The sequence below is a fragment of the Athene cunicularia genome (genome assembly GCF_003259725.1).
Source record: "Athene cunicularia isolate RWA chromosome 2 unlocalized genomic scaffold, athCun1 chr2_part1, whole genome shotgun sequence".
Lineage (NCBI taxonomy): Eukaryota > Metazoa > Chordata > Aves > Strigiformes > Strigidae > Athene > Athene cunicularia.
Genome location: NW_020799095.1, coordinates 20,298,362 through 20,323,119, shown reverse-complemented (window position 1 = coordinate 20,323,119; position 24,758 = coordinate 20,298,362). Strand labels below are relative to the sequence as shown.

At 38.2% G+C, this 24,758-nt stretch overlaps 1 protein-coding gene across 1 annotated transcript in view; it reads left to right on the top strand.

Moving 5' to 3' along the window:
• The window catches only part of HDAC9 (histone deacetylase 9), a 281,056-nt gene that overhangs the window by 1,764 nt on the left and 254,534 nt on the right, over positions 1–24,758 (top strand). The gene's annotated exons all lie outside the window — the stretch shown is intronic.

The window sequence follows — 24,758 nt, the reverse complement described above, 5'->3', positions numbered from 1 at the left end:
TTTTTCTTTTTCTTTTTCTTTTTCTTTTTCTTTTTCTTTTTCTTTTTCTTTTTCTTTTTTTTTTTCCTTTTTCTTTTGCAAGACTTGGGAATATTTCTCAGTTTTTAATATTATGTGTGTAGACAACAGTACTCTTCATGTATGGCCTGTTTTGGTACACCTGTGGAGCCCAAGACTGTTTGTTTATTAAAAAAAAAAAAAAAAAGCCAAACACTGTTTCTTTTCCTGCTTTATAGAAAAAGATCTTAAAGTTTTATTTGTGTTTCTTTCTTATATACAATTTTAGAGCAGACTTTTAGTTTCAGATATGAAGATAAATTTGAGAGATCTTGTCAAATGGTAATACATTTCCTGTTAGAAAAAACTTAGATATGTCTTAACCTCATGATTAGTGTTTTCAGTACAGAAAGCCAAGGCTACCTCACAGTGATTACAGACTGAAGGAGGAAATGAGAGATTGAAAAGCTATTAAGTGCAGGTTAAAATAATGATAATACCTAAGGGGAATGGCAACTTCCAACTGGTAATGTTTAAGATTGGCAATTTTTCTATTCCTTTATAAAGGTCCTGAGCTGGTTTGGGGTTTTTTCTGGATCTGTCAAAGAATTCACTATTTCTCTAACTTCTTAGAAGAGATGTTCAGCACCAATTACACTTCTTTTGTCAAGGACAGAAATCAAGTGAAAGTCTTGTTTACAAATATGAACAACGAAGCTCTAGCGAAGACAGTGGGTAAAAGCAGAAGTTTCTCTGGCAGTGTTACAGTTCTGCAAAGCCATCTAAAGTGTCAATCTCTTGTTCAAGAATTATTGCTTTTCTTTGGTTTTCCTGAGCAGCTCAGCAGGTGTCCAGTGATTTTGTATTGGTCAAAAAGATAAGACTGCTTTCCCTCCCTCCTCTTTTTTTTTTTTTTTTTTTAATACTATGTCAAGTTGAAGTTAGACGTACACAAGTGAAAATCTTTTTTTAGCTCACTATGCTAACCTTGTAACTGCCAACTAATGTTGCTTGAGTAACAGCATATTTTCATTTTTAAAACCAAGAAACTGAGGTAATTTTCTGTAAGCTTATAGCTCTGCTTTTCTTCACTGGAGACAAGAATATCATGTAGCAGTTGATTTTTATCTGATGACATTATGTCCACATAACATATACAATTTCCCCTGTAGTACCAAGTAAAATAGAGGGGGGTTTTAGACTTTAAAAAAAACACACAAACCTTAGTCAAGAAAATTATATAGATAAAAGATGTTTAAACATATATTCTGTAGAGCACAAAATATTCCTCACTGTATTTTTAAAAAACACTAGACTGCATATAGTTGACAATGTACGTAGTCTGCTGTTTAATTCATGTCACATGAAACCACAAAGCCTGGTACTGCTATCGATTACCTTCAGTTCCTTTGAGTTCAGAGTCTTGCAGGATCAGGCCTGGTAACTTTCAAGGAATTGTTTCCCTCAGTGCTGCACATCGGGGAAAAAGAAATAGCCAGGGTATGATGATGTGATCTAGTGGATTAGGAGTAGCTAGAATCAAGTCATTTGAATTTTGTTTATCAGTGTCTTACTTTAACCTGTTTGTGACTTTTGCTCAGGTTAAAAAGTTGCACATATTTAAGAAAAGAGCAGATCTGTGAACATTTACACTTTGTACCCTTGATATTCTTGAAGTCTTTGAAGCAAGCACAACTTAAAAACTCAATGGGGTTTTAGGTTTGTCAGTTTCCAGATGGAATGAGCATGTGTTATGCAATGCTGATTTTAAACTGGGCTGGAGCCATCCCCAAAGAGGACATATTCAATGGCCAATGGACATGTACTTGCAAACCAAACTGTCTAAGGAATTTCTGACAATAGCAGGCATAGGAAATGCTTCTATCATGTGAAACAGTTCTTCTGTTCTTCTGGTGTTCCCTCAATTACTGCTTTGCCTGTCTGTCTCCATCCCTGCTTGTAAATCATACTATGAATGAGATGATCTGGATAGGTACCAATCAAAAGTCTAATTATGAATGGAGCAATCTAGATCGGCACTGACTCAAGAAGCTGTGTAATTTGCAGACACCTACACCTTACTGCAGAGAGCAGTTTTAGCTATCTTGAGAAGACTGAACTAGATTCTCCCATATGGTACTGTTGCTCTAAAATGCAGCAGTAAGTGCTGTGCATCTTTATTTTAAAAAATTATGCTGATGTATTCTTATTTGATACCATAATTATTTTAGTTTCACAATTTTAAAAAAATAGACCTGGAGTCTAAAGCCTCTTATTTAGCAGGAATTACTATTTAACTATGCAGTTGCTTTTATTCTACCCAAAACCTCTCAACTTTCATGTGTGTACAATGCCACAGTGGACCTTAGCATTCAGCTGACCTCTTATCTTACCACAATACAAGTAATAAACTATAAGTCCTTGAAAATAAGCATATGGTGCAGCACAGTCCATGGTAAGAGCATTCATTAAAATGTAGTCAGTAAATAACTAATGCAGTGCTACCTTACTCAAATAGACATCAGTTGTGTGTAGAAGAAAGAACGTACCCAGCCGTGTTATCTGTAGGTGTGGGACTTTAAGAAGTAATGCCAAGTTCATTAATTCTGGTGACTTAATATACTGTGCTGTGTTTCCAGATGGTAAGGTTGCTGTGTTTGCTTCACTGGCTATATTTTGTTGTACAGCCTTGCACTGACCTGCCTAAATTCCACCTTGGCTTTTATTGGGTAAGGCATCCTCTGCTTCCTGCCCAAAGCTGTTGTGTTGAAAAATCAAGAGTTCAAGGAGATCTTAAAGCCTTGGTTCATCATCGAGTTGACAGGTGACCTGAGCAAGTTACGCAATCCTGCTAAGGTCAGCTAACCTTTCTATGAAATATGGAAAATTATTTCCTGTCAGGCTCAGGAATCTATAAAGCAAAACTATTCTAAAGGCAATATAATGATTTGGAATTATTAATTTATTTGACTACATCTACTTACAGGCTTCCAAAACACCTGCAGTTTCACAAATGTAGTAAGTGAATGTAGTTGCAGTATTTTATTCTCTTCATCTGTCAGGAAATTCAAGCTGTGTCATTTGAATATAAATGACAGAATCAATGCTGCATGCATCATGGTGTACATGGGTTGATGAGTCCTTGTGAGCTATCTTCCCTCAGTAAACACCGATGTACAAAATTTGTCTCATATGTTGTATCTGTTGTGTGGCTGCATGATCATGTATACATGTTTGTACACATGCACTTATATTGCTTTCAGGGAAAATTCTCTGGTATTTGCTCTCCTGCTTTAATCTGGCCAAACAAAACTTTCACCTGCTCAGCTGTTCCTGTGGAAAGACTGCACAGAGCAAATTCATTTAAACGTTTGCTCTCACAATCATAAAAAACTTGACGTATTTGCATATCCGAATCAGGTAACGTAAACTTCTTACAGGTACAGAATGTTGCGTCTGTGGTATCTCAGGCAATAACTCTTCAGAGAGCGAGAATAGATGTGCTGAGCTTTTACTTTGTGATTCTCCTCAGAGTAAAGAAAAAAACTAAGTGTGAAAATTCAGTTTAGGGAAGTTCTGGATAACAACCAGAGAGGCTTTTTCAATGCCTGCCATAAAGGCTAGGTGCTTCATAGTAGTAGTTGAAGTATTTGAGTTGGTTGTTATGGAAGAGTAAGACCTTAGCCTTAATAATTAATACAATGAGAAGAGACAAACAGAGACCCAGAGGTCTTATGTAGTTAAAAACTCACTGATTTTGAGTAGAGGCTTTGCCCAGTAATGTATGTGGGACAAGACACTGGTTACCAATTCAGTTGAACAAAAATGTGGTAAAAAGCAATGAAGCTGCTTTTTCTGTTTTACGTTATTGAGAAGACATTGAGTACAGACAGATGTTGCCAACTTCATGTGGCCTCTAATGGTGTAATTTTTTTTTTTTTTTTTTTTTTTTTTTTAATTTATTTAAGTCCCAGCTTCTGGAGCCACATGATTACTGGACAGTCTTACTTTGTATTAGAATATGTATTTATAGGTTGTGGGAAGAGCCTGGAATAAGAATTTCAAAATAATGATTGACAAGAATAGCAAGCTACAAAAGCTGGAAAAGAATGCAGAACATAATTTCAAAACTGCTTTGATCATCTTTTCTGATACCATTAAATACACTCAAATGCACTCAAACACACACAGTTTCAGCCAGAGTCTTCCCTCCTGTAAAACTATGTATAGAATACATTTAGTTCATTAAGGTTTGTGTTGGATATGAGGAACACTTGTAACCCCTACTAACAGAGCTTTAATCAGACCTCTGTACCAACTGCCTGACCCCCTTCTTCTGCACAGTCTTTTCAGAGCAAGCAGAAGCTGTGAAAAAGCAGAATAGATAGATAGCCTGCAAACATGTCTATATGCACATTAATTTCAGGTTTTTGTATAGATGACAGGGCAGGTTTCAGGTGTCATTGCATTTTAACATGTCCCAAGTACTGGTGTGGGTGGGGTTCTTATATGGTTGGTACAATCCAAAATATTGTAGAAAAACTAATGGGCAAATATTATTGTTAAACACATGAAAATCTAAAATGCCCAGTTCTGTGGATCTCTTTAACAGGCTGACTCCTCTGGGTCAGTTATTCTTAGCCCAGTTATTTTCATCTTATGGCATTACAGGTCTAAGATTAGCCTGTTAGGCGTTATCATGCCATCTGAGTTACCTCCTAATATAACTGTACACCGGAATGATTATTTATAGACAGAGCATTCTGTCATTTTTGCTTTATTTCTGGTAGTTTAAATAAAGAAGAGCAACATTCAAGAAAAACCACAGATTCCTTCCTGCTGCCAAAACAACATGATAACTGCCTGCTGAGGGGCAGGGATATTGTTTAAAATGTGTGCTTGTACCAGATGCAAACATCCTCTTTATCTCCCCCAGTTCTACTAAAATGAGGTACCTCAGGGTACCACTGCTCCTGTCTCTTCTGGAGGAAGGAGAAAGGTGCCAAAGTGATGCACCGAATGACAGAGAAGACAGGGTTGTGGTTGCTGATGAGAACGAGGATATCCAGGTGCTATTTTTAGGGCCTGGCACTGTCAAGCTCCATGTTCAGTGTTAACATGCCACATATGCACACAGCTCCTCCAAAATGGACCCCTCTAGTTTTGTTACATAAAAGTGATGTCTGCTGTTCAATTAGCCTTCTAGGTGCTTTTCACAGACATAACAGGAAGCTTCAGCAAATTGACACATTTTTAGCAAACCATTCTTTATGGCTGCTTCGCAAACATTTCTGCTCACTAGAAGAACTTGAATCCTAAAGCAGTGTTGTCATTCAAAAACACAGTGAGGCACGTTCTCGCCTAAGGAAGTTCACTGGGATCTTTCTGCTTGCATGTGTTTAACTAGGAGCAAGCTTTTAGTGACAGTTTAGTAAAGAGCAGCAAAAATAGTAAAGTGGCAGATCTTCAGCTGGGTGTCAGTGCAGCCTCTGACTGTAGTTGTTGCTCAGGAGGCTGGCAATTTACAAAATAGTGAAATATTATTGGATTATAGTTATCTAATTAACTCCATCTTTTCTTGTTTACCTTTCTCCTCTAAATAAATGGCATGTTTCTATCTTTGTGGACATTCTGGGTGTAATCAGGGAGCACCTGATTTTCTACTTTAAACAGTTACAAGTGTAAAAACCCTGGCAAAATCAGTGGAAGCCTTTGCATGGTTGGATGATATGGTGCTGGTCTAATTTCCATTATAAGCAGCTCATGTCTTTTTGTCAGGCTGGCAGTTCTATACATGACTGTAAAGGTACTTTGGCATTTCGTATAATCTGAGTATAGTCAACACATCTGTTTTATTTGTTTTGTGTCTCCCAGTTGTAAACTCCTTCCAGTTTATGGAGTATACAAACACGACAAGAACTCCAAGAATTCAAGCCCTTTGTGGATGAATGTGCTTGAGATGCAGGGTGCTTTATTCTAATGATAACACATTCATTTATGTAATGAAACTAAGTATCATCAAAGGGAGACAAGAGAAGGAACAGAATGAATTCTTTGAAAATGCCAAATTTATAAATAATGTTTTCACAATCAAAGTCTATTGTTCTCTTTCATGATCCCTCTGGTTGAAGGTATGCATGCCACAGGGAGGAACCACAGCTTTTCAATTTCAGTGAAGTCTGGAACAGAATAATGAGGAAGCTTAATGTTAATTTAATAATTTTGACAAATTGTTCTGTTCTTAATCCAAGTTTCCTTTTTCTTTCTTGGTGCCCAATGCCACCACCTTGTTGAAGTTGTGCAGTAGCAGTATGAGAAGAAGTAGGGAAAACAGATGTTAGTGCTTAATCTTATTCTTTTTGGTTTGCATTTAGTAAAATGATAGTGATGGCCTCTTCTTTACCTGTTCACAAGTCCTTTTCTTGCGCAGATTCTTAGTTCTCTTCATCTACTTGTATTTTTGTATTTTTCCTAGGCCTTGTGAAGTCTTTTTCCTGTAGATACAAAAGAAGTAAAACTCCTGGACTGTTCAAGTTTTTGATATTCTAATTTGAGTCTGACCTTGAAGTTTTAAAATGCATAAAAGAATACACATATTACAAAGTCATCAAGAAACATAAAAGAAAACACTTAGATTTTTTGAGATGTCATGCTGACATGAATAGTGACAGAATTAGTATGAGAATGATGTAAGAAATAGCAAAAGGGAAATGATCAGTATGAATCTTTATATTAACATATCTACTTTTACATATAGATATATACTGTAAAAGAAGTATATAGAAATTACTTAGATGCCTCAAAATGCTTAACATAAAAATCCTTGCACGGGAGCTGCTGAAATCTAGTGGGACCTAATTCAGGAGAGTGCTTTACCTTGAGAGTCCAGTAAATGCCACCAGCCTGTATCATGCTGATGCTCTGAACTGTTCCAGGCTCCAAAGACAGATCCACTCATTCCCACTCACATGTCAGAAAGCTGGCATCCTTTTGTTTGCTATCACTGTTTTTCCTACAGGTTCTGTTTCAGAAGAAGAAAAGTTTTAATCTATTGTTTCATTTAAGAATTGGCAATAGTTATCATAGAAGGAATTTCATAGGAAATATTAAGTCTTGCCTAGGTTTCTTCAAGAAGTATGAGGGAAGGGCTGTCAGGAGAGAAAGAGGTTTGAAGAAAGAGAATTTTATAAATGAAGTAGTAGTGAAGAGACAAGCTCTACAAGAACTTCCTATGTTAAAATGCTGTTGTGAGTGAGGGTGGGGAAGGCACTGAAAATGCAAGAGAACTATGTGGGAGGTGGAAACCAGGGGAGTTTGAAGTACAGTTCTAACTGTCCATGAACAGAGGAAAAATATAAGTGAAAACAGTTATGAAAACAATCAGTTTCAACTGAGATGAGAGAAGTTTCTGTCAAAAAAACCTGCAAAGCCATAATGAAGAATACATAGGGAAATAGGAATATTTTAGAATCACCAGTGTTACTCTTGTAATCATACAGTATGATAGTATTCAGGTATTTCCCTTGCCATTGTACCATTGTACAGACTTTTTTTTTTTTTTTAATTGTCTGAGGATGTGTAATTTGTTTGGGAGAGGGAGAGGTGTAGAACACTGAGTCTGTTCATGCACACACTACAAGTTCTGTTGCATCTCACCATCCTGAACTCCTCACCTCACCCCCCCACCCCCATGTAGCTCATCTGTCCTGAAGAACCTGCAGAGCAATCTCACCAGAGCTTTGCCATAAATTCCCATCACTGTGCCATCTACCTTATTCTTGCCTTTTCTACTTGGCCTAGTAGGCAGTTTTCTGAGCTCTGTGCTTATTTTCTGGTGGGGATTTTTTTTCCCTCTTGTGCCAGTGTGATAATGGGGCAGCTGGAGAACTTACTGGGTAAAGAAGGGAAATTACAAATGACAACATCAAAGGTCTATAGGCAAAGAAATAAAGAAGGAATGCTAATGCAGCTGAATTAAGTAATGGTGATGCTCTGGATGATTAAGGATACTAATACTGACACAGCTATTATCTTTAGAAAATAACTGGTTAAAAATGGGAATATTTAGAAAAAATTACCCTTGGGCTAAAATTCTCAAACCTTGTCCAAGAGTGAGTGCCTCTCTCTGGTCACTGGTCATGCATATATACTTGCCACTACTATGCATATACGATTACAGAAGATGTATATACATGGATTTATCACCAGGCTCACTCTGTCCCCTCTCACTGGGGACATTTTTGTATGGCTATATTAAAACCTGTCAAAAATTTTAGCGACTTGGTTTCACACATTAGTTCAGGTAAGTTCGAATGGATGCCTAAGGCGAAGTGATTTTTCTCCTCCTGCAGGCCTAGCAGCCCACAGGAGATAGACGCGCATCACGCTAACCTCCCCGTCTGTCCACCATTCTTCATCTGCAGATATCTAGAGGTCTGCAGCAGCACACGTTTATTCCTGAAGACCTCAGGAACACATTCTTAAGACCTTTTTTTGTTATTCCTTCTGGGGAATACTGTTGTTAAGTCTGTTCTGGTAGTGACAGGGAGCTCCAGGTGCAGGGCAGGTTATAAAACATTTAGCAGCCAAATAGGCTTTATTGTTCTGCAGATTCAGAAAGCCGTGAGTGTAGAAACCTGGACTATTGCTTTCTTCATTTTCCTCTTTCTTGTTTTGTTTTGCTTTGTTTTTTTTAATTTTTGATTTTTTTGTTATCTGTGAATCCTGTGTATGTGTTTATATAGATGTAAGGCTTTAGGACATAGGAAGATCTGTAGAGATGGCAGCTGGTGTTACTGGGAAGGAAGAGCAGTGGTCCCATCCTCTCCCTGGTCCTGGGCGCTCATTCATTCACTGAACAGTCACATCCCTTGTACTGACACAGGTATTCATGTGCCCATCGAGACTGATGGGTTGAACAGCTGACCCCAGTTAAAATGTGTCCCCCTGGTTCCCTGTGCCACTGTAAGTGTGTGCTGGGGGGTGTGGGGGGTGTGGGGGGTAGGAGGACATCATCCTCGGGGTTGGAGGGAGCAGGGAAGGGAGGCACAACGGTTTCTCTCAACTTCAGCTATGGCATATGGTGGCCTCAAATACTTGTCAAGCTGCTGCCTGGGACATCTTCTATGTCAGGAGAATACACCATACACCCCTTGCTCCTCTTAACATTTAAAGGACAGAGCCTAAAATTTCACACTCAATTAGCACCTTGTTAAACTCTAGTTAACTAGGTAGCACCTCACCTTTAAGTAGAGTTTATGCTAATACTATCCCTATGAAGTTGTCAATACTACCTTTTGTCATCTATAGGGCACATTTCATCTGTTAGTACAGAAAGAACATACCCTACAAATATACGCTGTTTCTTATTAAGTAGAAAATTGTATCTGTGTTGGCTTCAACAACCTGTACCAAAACTGAATGTACTGGAAGCAGTAGCCATCTGCAGCTCTGAACCGTATCAGTCCTGGTGCAGTGCCATATGATGTCTGCTCCAGGAAAGCTTTCATGGCTCTTGCATTCAGTTTCTGCTTCGTTCTTTTTTTAACCTTTCTTTGTAGAGAATATGTTTTGCCAGACATTCTCCCACTGTAATCTCTCTTATCCTCCTTTATTTTTGTAACCTAAAAGTGCTTTGGAATGCCCTCATCCTTCCTAGACAACCTGGAAATCAGTAGTATTAAAGTTATGCAAGGAAGATCCTGTTCCCTGGTTGCTACTTAGGTACTGGTACCAAATACTTCCCTATGTAACCCAAAACCATAAAATAACTCTAACTGATGCTGACATGCTAGCAAACACAGCTCAAAAGGACCATATAGTTGTCACAGTTGTTGCTGTTCATTTCTTACTGAGAGGAGTTTCAAGTTGAAGTCACAGTTGGACGCTCTTGTCTGACACTGGGCTGTGCTGAGCCTAGTGACACAAAGTGCAGATGCTTTTTGGGTCAGAATCTTTCAAAATGACACTGCTCTCCACAGTTATAGCCCAAGTAAGTAGAAGATGCCAGATCTGAAAGGAGAGAGATTTTCATTGCTGTTTCTTTGCTGGTCAAATCTGTACATCTGAACTGGGGACAGCCACAGACTATGTCCCTAGTGAGACAGAATGGAAAACAAGAAGCGTTAGTTAGTAACATTTATGTAGGAAATAATGTGTTGTGTCCAGCTGTAAGTACTTGGTGTTTGACTAACTGTCCAAACCCTTAGAGGAGAGAAAAAAACCTCAGTTTATGAATGCAATCATAAACTCTACCCGAAGACAGTAGTTGCTTTCTGCAAAAGAGAAGGGCTGTATTGATTAATCTTGTATTTCTGCACTAAATCTACCTTGTTGTTATATAACCCTTACTTGCACTCCCCAGAAGACCTGTAGTTATGCAAATAATTCTCATTTATAATATGCTTTTCCTTTTCCAGTGTAGATGGATGGATGTTTAGGTGGATATAAATAGTATGTTCCATGCAAAAAAAGTGTAGTAGTGCAAATGAAAATCAGACTCTCTACTTATGGAAGTCTTTCCAAGCTCTTAATCATCTTAAATGCAATTAGCCTTTTCCTGTTTCTGACATGGCTCCCTTTGAGATAGGGTAACTGTACTGGAATATTCCTGATAACAAAGCCTCATTGATGAATATGAAAACTTACTTTTATCCTGCTTTCTGTACTTCCTATTTTCATTTTTGAATCTTGCTGTACATTGACTACATGTTGTCACTAAGCCGTCTGCAATGACAGCCATCTGTTTTTAAGGTTATGTTAAGGTTAATGAAGCACAGTAAGGTATATTCCACTCATTTTTCCCAATAGAAATTACTGTGCACATACAAAAAATGAGTGAACTCTCCTATTTTGTTTCCCAGTCACAAAGCTTTATGAGGACCTCTGACATTCCTCAGAGCCTTCCATGAAATATCCTGAAGAAATTTGTTTCATCTGTGGTTTTGACCCAATCAATCTTTTTTCCATTATTCTTCTTTCCAGACCTCTGTTTAAATAGCAATTACTGTTGCCTCATTGTACTATCAACCTTAAATTCAAAATGAACATTTATTTTCCTTCTGCTTTTTATCTTTAAAACTGTTTCTGATCAGTGATAGCATTCCTGTAACTTCCCGTAAGGGTCAGAGCAAAACACAAACTCCAGTGAGACACCTTCTGAAGGACATTTTGCATATCCCAATAAGTCTGTGGACGGGATCCTTAACTGGTACCAAGTGTCACAGCCCTACTGAAATCCAGACCCTTTTTAGTTACCATTTTGTTAACCCTTTGAAAGAATTTCTTGTGATTTTCTGTCTGAAAATATGCATGCAATTACAATTCAAAGCTCATAACTGCATCCTACAAAGTCAGTTTGCATCAAACTTGATTTGTTCCCTAACTGTCTGTGAGATTAAACCAAGTCAAATTTAAACAGAAATTGGCTCAGTTGTGGCTGTTAACGGCGGATATAGTTTCTGAGAGAACATATGGGGAAAGAATATCTCTTTCTCTTTCTTCTTTTAAAATTACATACATGGCTCTTATTTGGCTAAAATAATTTCTGCTAAACCTTTTGTAAGATTAATCTGTAAACTCAGACAAAACATTAGAAATTTTAAATTCAAAACAACTTGTTTTTAAAATAGCAGGAGATTAAAGCAATTATAGTACTTTATGCATTTTGACCTTGACTAGTGTGTTTGCAATTATAGTGATATAAACAGATCATTTTTAAAATGAACAAAGTATTTTTGCTTTTCCACTCATTTGCAATACAGTCTGTAGTTGTGATCCAAAGAGTTTAAAATGAAAAGAAAATATAAAGATTACAATTCTGATATAAATACTAGAGGATAAAACATATGAAGAGGGATTAAGGGAGCTATATTTATAGTCTATAACAGAGAGCTCGAGGGACATGGGCACAGGCTATAAATAACTTCAAGGTAACAATATAAATGAAGGAAGGGAATTATTTGTGCTCTAAAGATGGTGAAGCATAGAATAATAGCCTGAAGCAAAGAAAAGTTCAGGTTAGATGTTAGAACTTTTTTCTGGCAATAAGAGCTGTGGAGAGCAGAGACATAAATAAGGTAGGAGGCTGAAACAGTACCTAAAGCACTAGCTACAGCTATCTGGCTAAAGATTACAATTGCATGGAGTTGTGTTACAAATTTCACAGGGCTAGACTTAGTGATGAAACATTTTTTTATATTTTCTTACCTGTTACATTTTATAATGCCCATGTTTTGTGGTGTACATTTGTTTCCCATGAAGACTATGTGGATACAGCATTCATTCCGAGATTATTGTGCAGTTTTAACCAGATTAAGGGTAAAAAAATAACATTATTAGTTAATTACAATCTCATTTAGTAGTGGGATTATAAAGTTGTATTATTTTATAGTGGTGGAGTCTCCTTCTATTATTTGTTCTAGTGAGAAAGAAGTCCTCTGTTCTCATCAGTCCCTAGATGATATGGTGGCTTTTGAACACCATAACTTTAAGTTGCTGGCAGGTGAAATAGCTTGTGTGAATCATTCATGGTGATGTCAGAACACTGGCCATTTGCTGGGTACTGCTGACTCCACTAGAATGAAATGACTTATGTAGGTTGGGTGCTGGCCTGCTTCAGAGTGAACCCTGATACAGCCATGACAGAAGGAAAAGAGGGGAGAAAGGGCATGAACCCCAGAATGAGTTGGAGTGTTGTAACAATCCTATTGCCTCCAGCTGTAGACCTCTCAAAACAATACGGTTCTAGTCGAGGTCATTGCTTGTACATGTTTTGCTTTGTCCCTCCTTTAGGTCAGCATGTCTTGGGGGGCTTCTTAATGCTGGAAATTCTGTTTTGCAGTTTAAAATTTTTAGACAAGATGCTTTCACTGTAACCCAGCTCTGAGAGGTCACATCATACCAGGCCATCAAGAACAACAGAGAAGGTTTGAAAGGCCAGAGTTCTATCAAGGTGGTGTCAAATATGTTTGAGGATGTGTGTGAGAGAGAGAGGAAGAAATCAACTGAGTAAAGGTGAAAAACTGCACAGATATATTTGGACCTCAACAAATGACTCACCACTTACTTGATCATTCAGCAGCTGTATGACTTCTCCAGTACTCATGGGCTTTTTATATATCGTGAAAGCAATACGACAAAATATTGCAATATGACAGTGTGCAAATCTTGTGCTATTAAATTAATATGATAACTGCTTTTGTCTTTGCTTGTCTAACATGTAATCCATTAGGCAGTAATAGTTTTGAGGGATTTATGGCTCTAGCTGTTACATGAAATATGCTTTGTAAATATTGTTTGAGTTAACATTGATCAAATCATGTAGAAGTGTTTGTCTTGCATAGCTTCAAGAAGTATGCGTATTTGTACAAGAAGCAGAATATAATTTCTGCTCATTTCTGCCCAAGATTTCATGCTCGGTAGCCTTATACGCTTGAGCTGTTAGCACCATCAGACATATCCGCTGCTGTTAAATCAGTCAGGGTCTGCTCTTGAATTAGAGGCTTTTGGGCACACCTGAACCTGAGATTTTTTAACCAGGAGTGGATTGAATTCACTGTATAATAGCTTGGAACATGGACCTTTAATCTCTCAGGCATTTAGTTAATACTTAGCTCTTTGCTCTGTCTTTCCTCTGTACCTCTTAGCTGTTAATTTTCTCAGCTTTCAGAAATCTCTGTCTTAATAAGAAATTTAATGATATTATTTCATGTGGATAATAGACTGTTTTGTTTGAGCTCAGAGGGCAACTGAGCACCACGCCGCGGCTCACTTCTCCTTCACCCCCAGCACTGAGAAGAAGGGAATCAAAAGACCCAGGAAGGTAAGGACAAAGAGGGTTGAGCTCATCCTTTAAGACACGGGCAAAAACCAGACTCATTAGGGGAAGAAAAAAATAACATTATTAATACAGACACTAACAACAGTAACACTTAACAGACAGAGTAGGTCTGTGAGAAGCATTACCACATCTTGAAAACACCTTCCCCCAGCCCTCCCTTCTTCGTGGGCTCAGCTTTGCTCCCAGTATCTCTACCTCCTCCTCCTCCCCAGTGGTGCAGAGGGCAGAGAATGGGGGCTGTGGTCAGCCCTGCCACTTCTCCCCCCTTGGGGAGAGGGAATTTCTGGCATTACTGCCCTGCTCCAGCACAGTCCCCCTCTCACCGGAGACCATCCTCCACAAACCAACTCCAACATGAATCCCTGCCACGGGCGTGTGGGTCTTCCCTGCGTGTTGCAGTCCTCCCAGTGCCGAACTACAACAGTGGGGGCTTCTTCCCATGGGGTCCTGGACTCCTTCAGGTGCAGGCACCTGTCCCGGCGTGGGGCCCCTCACAGACTGTAAATCAGTATCTGCTCCGCTGTAGACACCCATGGGTGGCGGGGGATGGGGGCGGGGGCAGCCTTGCCGTCTCACCACAGGGTACAGGCGAGTATCTGCTCTGGCATGACACTCCTCCTTTCTTCTACTGACCTCGGTGTTCACACAGATGTTCTCCTCGCAACTCCCTTTCCTTCTCCCAGGTTCCCCTTCTTAAATACCTTATCACTGAGGTGCAGCAAATTAGCCTGGCCTTGGTGCAGCAGTGGGTCTGACTTGGAGCTGGGGGAGCTTCGAGAAGCTTTTCACAGGGGCCACAGCTGTAACCCCCTCCCCTGCTAACAAAAAAAACCCCCCATCACTCACTCAAACCAGGACAACAAGAAAGAAATAAAGTCCTGTATGGCAGAGGGCAGCAGTGGTAGGAATTTGATTTTATACTTCTCACTTCTTTGTGTCATCCCTTTTTGGCTGCACTCAAAACCACATTTCCTCTTTGGCCAGATGACAACACTGGAAGAATAACTTCTTCCCACTCCGTGGCCACCCTTTGAAATAGGGAGTGCCCCACATGCAAGGTGGCTCTGATGGTATGGTGCTGTTAGGTAGACTGGATATCTCTGGTCCTCCTGGATTTGAGATAAGTTTTTAAGAGAGTTTTTAAGAGAGTGCTGGTTGTAGCCTTGGAAATCAGTGGTAATTGCCTCTTGTCTCTCTCTGCAGAGCAGGCACTGGCTACCTCCTAGAGTAATTTGCTTCATTTTACTCCACTTCAGATCTTACATGTTGCTGTTCTGGGTACTGCTAAGTTTACTTTCATGAAATAAATGCACTTTTGGAAAGCTCCAGCCTTTAAGAGATTAGACTGCTAGGAAATGAGAGATCTGGTTTACTTTTTGAAAACTTCAGTATACAGCTATATGTTTGCAGCCTATATAAAGTGTAGTATTTCTTAATTTTCATTTCTTCACAGGGCTTGCCATAATCTTTTCCTCTGTTACCTGTGAGTCTGTTTTCCTCTTAGCTGGGAAGGTTGCATCTCATGTACCATAAAAGGTGTTTCTCATGGGTTTCTTTTTGGGATGACCCATACAGCAGATCTTGCTGATGACTCTTCTTGGACTTCCCAAAGTTGCACTGCTTTACACTGGCAAAAAACTTCAAGGGTGTTGGGGCATCATAGTAGCTACATAGTGGTACTTGTACACACAAGTGTACTTCTCCCATCATGAAGAAAATAAGGTGAAAGTGTTTATAGTCTGACTGTTTTGGGATTGGGATTCTTTGGCCTGAAGGATGTCTTAGATGTGTAAGATTTGTTGTAACGCCCCTATGCATTAGAAGAATAAAGAACCTTGGGGAGTGTTGAAAATTTAAAAAACCCCTGTTAATTTCCCAGGATTATTAAGATGCCACTTGCATGTGTACTATGACTTTCTAAATCGAAGAGTAAAAGAAACAACCCGCAGCCCATCAGATTTCCAATGAGTGGAAATGACACTAACATGAAAAGTCTAGTTATTTGCCATGCATAGTGACACATTTCAGTGTTTAATGTTTGTTATAGTTTGAATGAACTGTCCATAAATACTTTAATACTTTTTTCTGTCAAGAGCATGTCTTATACTGTAAAATTTCTTATCTCTTTATTTATTTCACCTTATTGACTTACAGTATCCTTGTTTCATATTGACCTTTTCCAAAATTAAAGAAGAGCGAGTCGAGTTTTTTCTTAAATTATTATTTACTGGCATCTTCCCCTTGTTCTTTCTCAATTCATGCAAAGCTATGGATTTATTGTAAAACCATTGGAATTCTTGGTCTCTCCCTTGGTGTGGTGAAGCCTGTGCTTGTGGAGGGAGAAATCACTAAATAAGAAAATCCAAAAACTAGAAAATAATGTATAATTTAAAAAAAATGCATTTAATCTATGCAGATTTTAACATTCAAATTACTTGCATAATTTATCACAAAATAGGAATAGCTCTCAGTTATACTGGTAACAGTCACTTTCTTGCAGTGTTCCTTAGGGCATGTTTGCTTACTTGATAAAATGTATATAAAAACTGTCTAGTAGGTGGGTGCCAGTTCCTGTGCACTTCATGTTGTGACTTTGTCTCCTAAATAATCCAAAATGTTGATCAGTTATTCAAAGTGATATGAATAGATATCCAACTTGTCCAAAATCTAAAAATTTATTGCTGTTCCAAAATTAATGATCTTAATTTATGTTTGATGCCAGCTGGTAAAGTCTGGGATTAAATTGCCATTTTGTTTCAATCACTTGTCTTTATATATGGAAAAATATTCAGAAAAAGTTACCCTCTGATTCGAAATTTCATTTTCTTGTACTTGGGCCAAAAGCAAATGTTGTGCATGTGTAAAGGCTTACATACTTCTACAAACTTGAAAAGGGAAGCATGAAGTTAAGTATTATTCTTACTTATTATAGAAAGAACAAAATCACGTGCTGATGTTCTTTGGTCTTTCAGGAAATATTTTATCTTTAGAATGGAGGCCTCAAGGCTGCTGTGCACAGCCGAGCCTGAAGCCTCTGCAAAACTACATATTCTCATACATTTCTTCTGGCACCTGAGCCTACACTGCCGTTGTTGCTTGAGAGGTGAGAAAATGATACAAGCGGTTAGGCTATGCTGAATTCTCTACTGCTGAAGCTACTTTGCTGTAAGTAAGCAGAGAAGTAAATGAAAGCTGTTATCCTGGTTTTATTACTGCACTGTGATCATGCCATTGGTAAGATCCCTGGGATATGCACAGAGGTAATTGTGGGGAAAGGGCCATAGTTTATTCAGTTTTCTAAGTCTGGAAATAAATTCTCGATAAATAAAGTTACACATAAAATAATGTGTTATGCCTATTTAGCACTGTATGGACTTTCTCCCGCAAGCTGTGAATATTCTGGTTCTGATCCAAGACGACAAGTACCCTGTGCTTAAAGCTCTAATGTTTAGAAACCCATAAATATTTCATCAGTCTGAAATGTTATGTGTTATACCTGGACTTCACTCCATAGATCTACTATACAGAAGAACTTTTGTTGACAAATTCTGAGACTGTCAGGTCAATAAAATGTTCCTTATGTTTGAAGAGTGAGATAAAATTAAAAGACTATATAATAATTTTTTAATTATTACTTTCTAAGAATGTTTACAATTGCTATGGTAAAGTGAAGTCCTACACTTTCTGCTGTTGTAATAAATGCCACCAGATCTTTGACTCAGCAGATAGAAAAGTTTTGTCTGGTCGTAAGTATGCAAAACTTCAAATTCGTAAGGACTTTTTCCAGTGGCATTACTAACTTGGTTGGATGTTCATTGCCATTTTAAACTTGACTGAGCCTTTGAAAGTGCTCTATAAAAATTTTGTTCCTTAAAGCAGTGGCAAATGCTTTGAGGGGAGGAGGGGTAATGAATTTCTGGTTTTGTTCTTTACAAAGAACTTGGGGCCATTATTTGCGTGTTTAGGAAACAACAGGACTCAGAAGTTTATATGAGGCCTTACACTGGCTAGGCTAATTGTCAGTTACCTGGAATTGTATCACTCAAGCTTTTCGACAAGCAAGGGAAAATGCATTTTAGGATAGCAAGGTGGAATGATTATCAAATCCCATAGTTATATGTTATCCTTTACTTTTAAACATCTGTTAACAGGAAAGAACTAGTGAGTCTTTTCTTTCATTGCCAATAACTGTTTCGTTCAGCTTCTCAGTGTATTGTTTTTTTCTTGACTATTAAAGACACAGTTTTGTAACAGATCAGAACAGAATCTTCACTGTAGTAGTGGTCAGAAATTATGAGGCTTACTTTTAAACAAGTTTATCTTAGATTTTCAGACTAGTGTGATGTGCTACTAACATTTATGTTTTAGAAGGAAATTACACTAAATATTTGTGAGGCTTGTGAAGGTGCCATTCAGCTGTCTGCTAAAATGTGGCTGCTTTTTTTTCCCCCTGTTATTTTTGGCCAAAACATTTCAATCATTTTTGAGAAAGGAGCTAGACAAAAATAAACTGTTCTGTCCTTGAAAAGTTCCATCAGTCTGCCTTATTCTAGAGCATGAAACTCTGGTGCTTTCTGTGCTTTAGATCAGGAACTTGGCATGTGATATTTGTGGCTGAAAGACTTCACTTTCTCTGTGCAAATCTATTTTTGTTGGCCAAATTTAAATTGCAGATCAAGTTTTGCTATTGTGTGGCTGATAAAATGTCAAGGTATTCTATCTACAATTAGCATGTTGTATTCTTGTCCTTTTTAGCAGTCTGTTTTTTCAAGGCAGGGCAGCCAAAAGCAGCCCTGGTTCAATTCCAGGTGCCTGAATTGAAGTCAGGAGCCTCTTGTATCCTCAGCTGTCTTGCAGACATCTCCACCTCCATCACCAAGCGTGGTATGGAGTAGACTTTGATGAAAGGCCAGTCAGAAACTGGAAGCATGAAGGAAAGAAGGGGAAAAAAGAAAACTGGATGGGGAGGGAACCAACTAGTTGACCAAGGAGACTGGGTCTGGTTGAAGACTACTGAAAAGCTAGGACATGGTGAGAAGGATGAGAATGGTTGAATGGTGGGAGCCAGGAGCAGCTTGGATGGAAGCAACTCAGAATGAATGAAGAACCTGAGAAGGTAAAAGAGCAAGAAGCCAGTAGGAATAGGAACTGTGTAATCACATTGCATTTTCTTCCTATAGGACTTCAGCCATATCCATGTCCAAGTGGTTGAAAGATGAAAATGTTTCTATCTATAAATTCATTGTTCCATGCCTGGGTGCTGGCATTATTAACTTCACCCCGTTTGTACTCTACTTGGTATGCAAAATTTATTAATTTCTTCATGAGCTCACCTTTTGCAACTTTCCTAAATATTCGTATATTCGCACAACACCTTTCGTGAAATGTAGGAGGTTGTTGTTGCTGTGTTATGGATGGGAACTAAAACACAGAGCTTTTAAAATACCAACATACCAAATAACTATGATTTCATGGTGCATTCATTAAACATAAGGGCTTGAGGTTTCAGCATGCTTACTTTATATAGTACTGTTATTTAAGGCAGAGTTTGGGGGCTTAATGTTGCAATCTGAATAGAGTTCTATTAACATAGTTAATATAAAAAATGTTTAATTCATCTTATTCATCTTTAAAAAGCCAAACATTTTTGTGAGGCAGAAGATGATTTATCTTTATCCAGGGTGAAGCGAGCTTCACTACAGGCAAGGAATAATTAACTGAGGCTTCTGCCCTGCTTCAGGAAAGTGTTATATATGAGTTTTCAGAGTCATAACATTTTCTGCCAACATATCATTGATTTGGATTTTGCTAAATCCTGTATAGATAAGAATTGCTGAGAGTGAGTGACTGATACAAAATAAGTGCATAATACAATATTTCTAAGAAATGCTGTCAGTTCTTGTCAACTATATTTAGTGGTTCATCTTTGTTCCCAGTGGCTTTTCTACAACATGCAAGCCTTTATTTTGCTGATTCACTGTTACGACTTCAGAAAAATACTGGAAACAAATAGCATCCCTCTGTCTTAATTAGAATGTCGTCCATTGTTTTAGATTAACTTTGGATATATTACCAAAATGTCTATAGATATTTTACCTTTGAATCCATAATTAGGTGACAATATCAATGAAAAAGTGTTCTTCAAGCTTATGAAGATTGCAAAATTGGGACCTCAGGGTATATCAGAATTCAGCTACTTGTGCAGGTGTTTATAAATCATACACTTGTTCTAAGGAACATCTAGAGTGTGTATGAAGGAGAGAAAGCATTTACTATGGTATGCGGTTTGGGGAACACTTTGGACTTTGATTAAAGTGACCACAGGCTTATTACAAACCTGCTACCTCAGGATAACAAAAGCTGTCCCTTTGGTTTTTGGGGTGACACTGTATCTCTGAATCCTTCTGCAAGAACCTGGGAATTACAGAACTCCAGTCTCTCAGTGGCACTTCTTGGTGGCTTCTTCAGTTAGGACAGGAAGGAAAAGCACCTGCTTAAGTGTAAGATCTTGCCAGCTGACAGCCTGGACAGAGCTGTATTGAACAGTGTACTGTAGAAGTGGGATGGCTGAGGAAGGGAGGAAAGATGGAGGAGGAAGCTCTAGTGCATTTCCTGGCAGTCTTTGACAAAAACTTCCAGTCATGAGGAAATTATTTACTGTCCGCCCTTCTCCAGTTAATCAGCTTGGTTTTCAGTGTTTGCAACCATATGCAGTTCATATCACTCATAGTCAAGAAAACTGAGGAGCGGTGCTTCTTATATGTGCAATTCTGACAGGTAGAAGGATTTTTTTCTTCTTTAATAAATTAGTTGTCAGTTGTATGCATTATAAAGATGTAGATTCTGTTTGTACATCTTAATTAGAATCCCTAATTAATGGAAGTTGGACCCTCTTGAGATCTTCCTCTGATGCTCTGCAGCCAATTTTACAGCGAGGCAGAGTGGAGGAACTTGGAGTGCTTCATTGGAGGAACTTGGAGTGCTTCAGTGCTCCTACTGAACGCGCCAAGCTGACACCTCGCTGAGCATCTCTTCCTGAGGGCTGTGGCAAGATGAGGCTTTCTCACAGCCAAACAGCGGATACATTTAGTCTTGCGTGTATAAATGTTAATGTATTAAGGAGGGGTAAGGATAAAGAGAGGTGCATCCTGATTTTTCTTAGCTGTTTCTTTTTAAATACTTATGCTCTGTCTCCTTAGTTTCTGTCTAGGAAGCAGAACTGACCAATTTCTCATTGCCTTCAGCAATTATCTTGTCATGCAGAACATTGAAGTTTTGGCCTTATACATGGTTTACCTAGAGCCAGGACTATACCATTTTGAATGGGCTTGAGTGAGTGGAAACTCAGTGAAGTGTTTATTATTGGTAATGATTAGATCAGGAATAAGAAATCCATTTGCTCTATAGCCACAGTTTCTCTGTTCTGGACACTGTTCAGAGCTGCTTTGCTTTCTAAATTAACATAAGCCATGCAGTGAAGTTACCTGATTAAATTCACCCCTCTTAAATTCTCTGCTCACTTACTAAAAGCATCAAGCACATGTAGTGAAAATAATGCCTCTGATTAACGAAGTATATAATTTGCTGATATGTGAAAGAGCCTTGGCTCACTTTTTGCACTTGTTTGTCATTAAAATGTTTGCACTGACACAGGGATTCTTGTAATGGGAGTGACATAAGAATGACTATTCCAGATAACAAGCTTGGAATGCATAAAATATGTAAGTCTTCATCTAACTTAAGTGCACAAATAAGCAATTTTGCAGTCCGTATGCTAAAGTGTCTTCCTGACACTTGGACTGTCTTTTGCAGGATATCTCATAGCCTTACATAGGCCAGTGTCATTTATGGAGCATGCTACACTTTTAAAGTAAAGCAATCATACTGCTATAGATCCTTTCTGTAAGCTGGAGTTGGAATCATTCCTTACTTGAGGAATACATTCATACCTTTATACCCCAGCTCATTAGATTTAATATTTTTTTTTTAAGTCATTGATTTTGTAGTTTTAAAGGAAGTATTTAAAATGTTGGCAACAATTTGAATTCATGACATAAACAACAGTCATGATTCCTTACGATACCTACAGCTTCTGAGCTGTAAAGGAGCGGCAAGTGGTATGGAGAGAAGGAAGCTCCATTTTCTTCATTCCCTCCCTTTTACATTCATCTAACTCCCACCAGGGGCACAATATAGTTATTAGTTTATAAAGCTTTATGGATATGCAACTGGTTTTTATAGTAATAACAATATTAATAACCAACATTGTAAGAGTAATAAAAGTAATAATAAATTTGGACGGTGTTGCTTCTCACAGTGGTAATAAGCCATGGGTGTAAAAGCTAGATAGAAAGGCAGGAGAAAAACATGGGTGGATTCTTACTGGGAAGAGCAGTATTTTATTCCCAGAGCAGTAAGAAGGTTTTTTTTGTTAGCATTAGTTCCTTTTTGTGTACTTCTTGGTACACAGTGCAGAATGGAAAGGAAGCTTGAAAGGTATTAAAGGTAAAAAGATAAAACAAGAGTTGGGAGACAGGTTTCATTAGTGGGGAAAAATGAGAAAAGAAGAGAAAAGAACAGTGCAGAAAATAATGTCGTGTAGATGGAGGTAAATGGTTAATACTGCGAGCAACCTCAATCTCTTCTGAGGTGGATGAGAAGACATTAAAGAAGAGCAGGAATGATATTCTATTGAGTTACAAACAGCAAACTGGCAAAAAAGAGTTAATTAAGTTATATCCTGGCAATAGAAAGTCAAATGTGAGATGACATTTTAGCTATGAGGCCCACTTTAGGCTGTTGAAAAGTAGTGGAGTACTAACCATGTTCTATTTTTTCCACAGCCTCAAGAAAACCTCATGGCTGCAGTGTCGCTGCTAATTTGCCTTTTACATTTCATCACACGTTAGTTTTCTAGAGTTCATCGTATGTCTTCTCAAAGCTTTTGTTAGACCTTTTTTACATTTTAAAGGTAGATGTGAAGGATGACTGCACCTTCTTTATACTATTAGTGTAACAGTTTACGTCATGATTAAGTGTCTGAGCAGAATTAAGAGTAAATAGTCTGCCTCTGTAGAATTAATTCTATAACTTACTGGAATTTTACTGAAATAAATGCTTCTAACAAAGCTGAAGAGCTAAATGGAAACACATGCTCTGAGCTTGCTGTTAGGTAGTTTGAGGGCATATCTCTGCTGTTACTTTATCTCTTGTCTTTTAGTTGGGTACAGGGATTGTTTTTCTTACTCATTTAAAAATGAATGAGGAGAGACAAGGCAGTGGCCATACTGAGCCTATATTGTTTCTACAAGGGTAGCTTATAAACAGATTATCAAAACAAACATTTGTGCCACTCTTCATTCCACGAATAGAGAGCTATCTGATAGTAGTCAGCATGGTGCATCTCGTAGAGAACTTGAATTTAATACCAGTGTTAGGCTTTCTGTAAGAAGATAGCCTATAAAACTGGAGCCCTGCTTTGCTGTGTCGACATGTCTGGAGCTCAGAATAAAATTGAGTTTCCTACTTTAGCTGTAGCTTGGTCTTAAAATAACCTGAAGAAATTATAGTTCTGATTACAGGGAAAGTGAAGGACTTAGAACATTCTCCTAATAAAGCCACAGGATGACACAAGACTTAGTCATCTGTAGTCTGTCTGTAACGGGCATTTCAGAAAGGGAAGCAAGCCTTTGAAATTGGATAATTTGATTTGCAATCAGGCCTAATTATTTTAAGAACACAGAAAACCTTTGTTTTTGGCAAAAATAATCATCTGGAATCCCATTAGAAGAGAACAAGCCATTTTAAATATAATGGATGCCACACTGGATCCATAGGAAAGCTGATTTCTTGGGGGAGAGAGCTATGTTTGAAATGGACTCCACCTCTCGTTTTTCTTATTGCCATTTCTGAAATAAACAATTGTGCTCAAAGGACACATCACCCTAAAGGATAAATAAAATGCTTGTGACTGACTGTTCATTTATAACCAATGCATGATAGACAGTAATTTAAAAGTCCTAAGGAAGTTTTTCTATCATCTTCTGAGTATTATGTAACTTTACAGCAGCAGAAAACACTTTAGGAAAGTAAATAACACTAGAAGAAAGTATGGTCATCCTCATAAAAAGTGTAGATTTGAGAGCACAACTAGTGAACTGATAAACAATGTATAATTTTGAATTAAGACAGTTTAGGTTAGCTAATGTTATTAAAGGTCCTTCAGTTCTTCTCTGGGGTTTCTTTTTGCATGCTATAATTTTGATAATTTTTTATAACTTATTGGTGGTATTTAAAGGCTTTGTCATTTAGCATGTTGAATTTTTGAATGAGTATATGTAATATGGAGAAGCAAGCCAATGAATTCGTCCGTTGACACCATTCTTCTTATAGATTCACCATGGGAGAAAGCCACTTTGTGTCTATATAAGAATCAGAGTGTATCCAGTGTGAGCCTAAAGGTTTGTTGCCTATATAGTTTTGCTGGAGGGGGGCCAAAAGCATAAAGTATTATTTACACAGTGAATAAGCTTTCCTCATTTACTCCACTAAATGTGGATAATTATCACTCATTTTAGGTTTTTCTGTATAAATGACACAGATGTCCAGACAACATATTTGTAATTTCACCCCATCTGTGCTATTTTTCCTATGAATGTCCTTTTAGTGCAGCAATCATCCTGTTTTATCAACATGATCTGCAGTGTTGAACAACATGCAAAGATGTGACTAATATTCAGCCTTCATTAAAAGAAAACATATCCACCCCCACCCCATCCCAGAGTCACGGCACAGTTGGAAGTTTTCTGGAGTGTCTTGGTTGTCTTTGCTTTGGTGGGTTTCTGAGACTGGCTTCCTTTAGCCTGAGACATCCAAGGCTCACACCACGGTGCCAGAGAGCAAGAGAGAACAAATTCCCCCC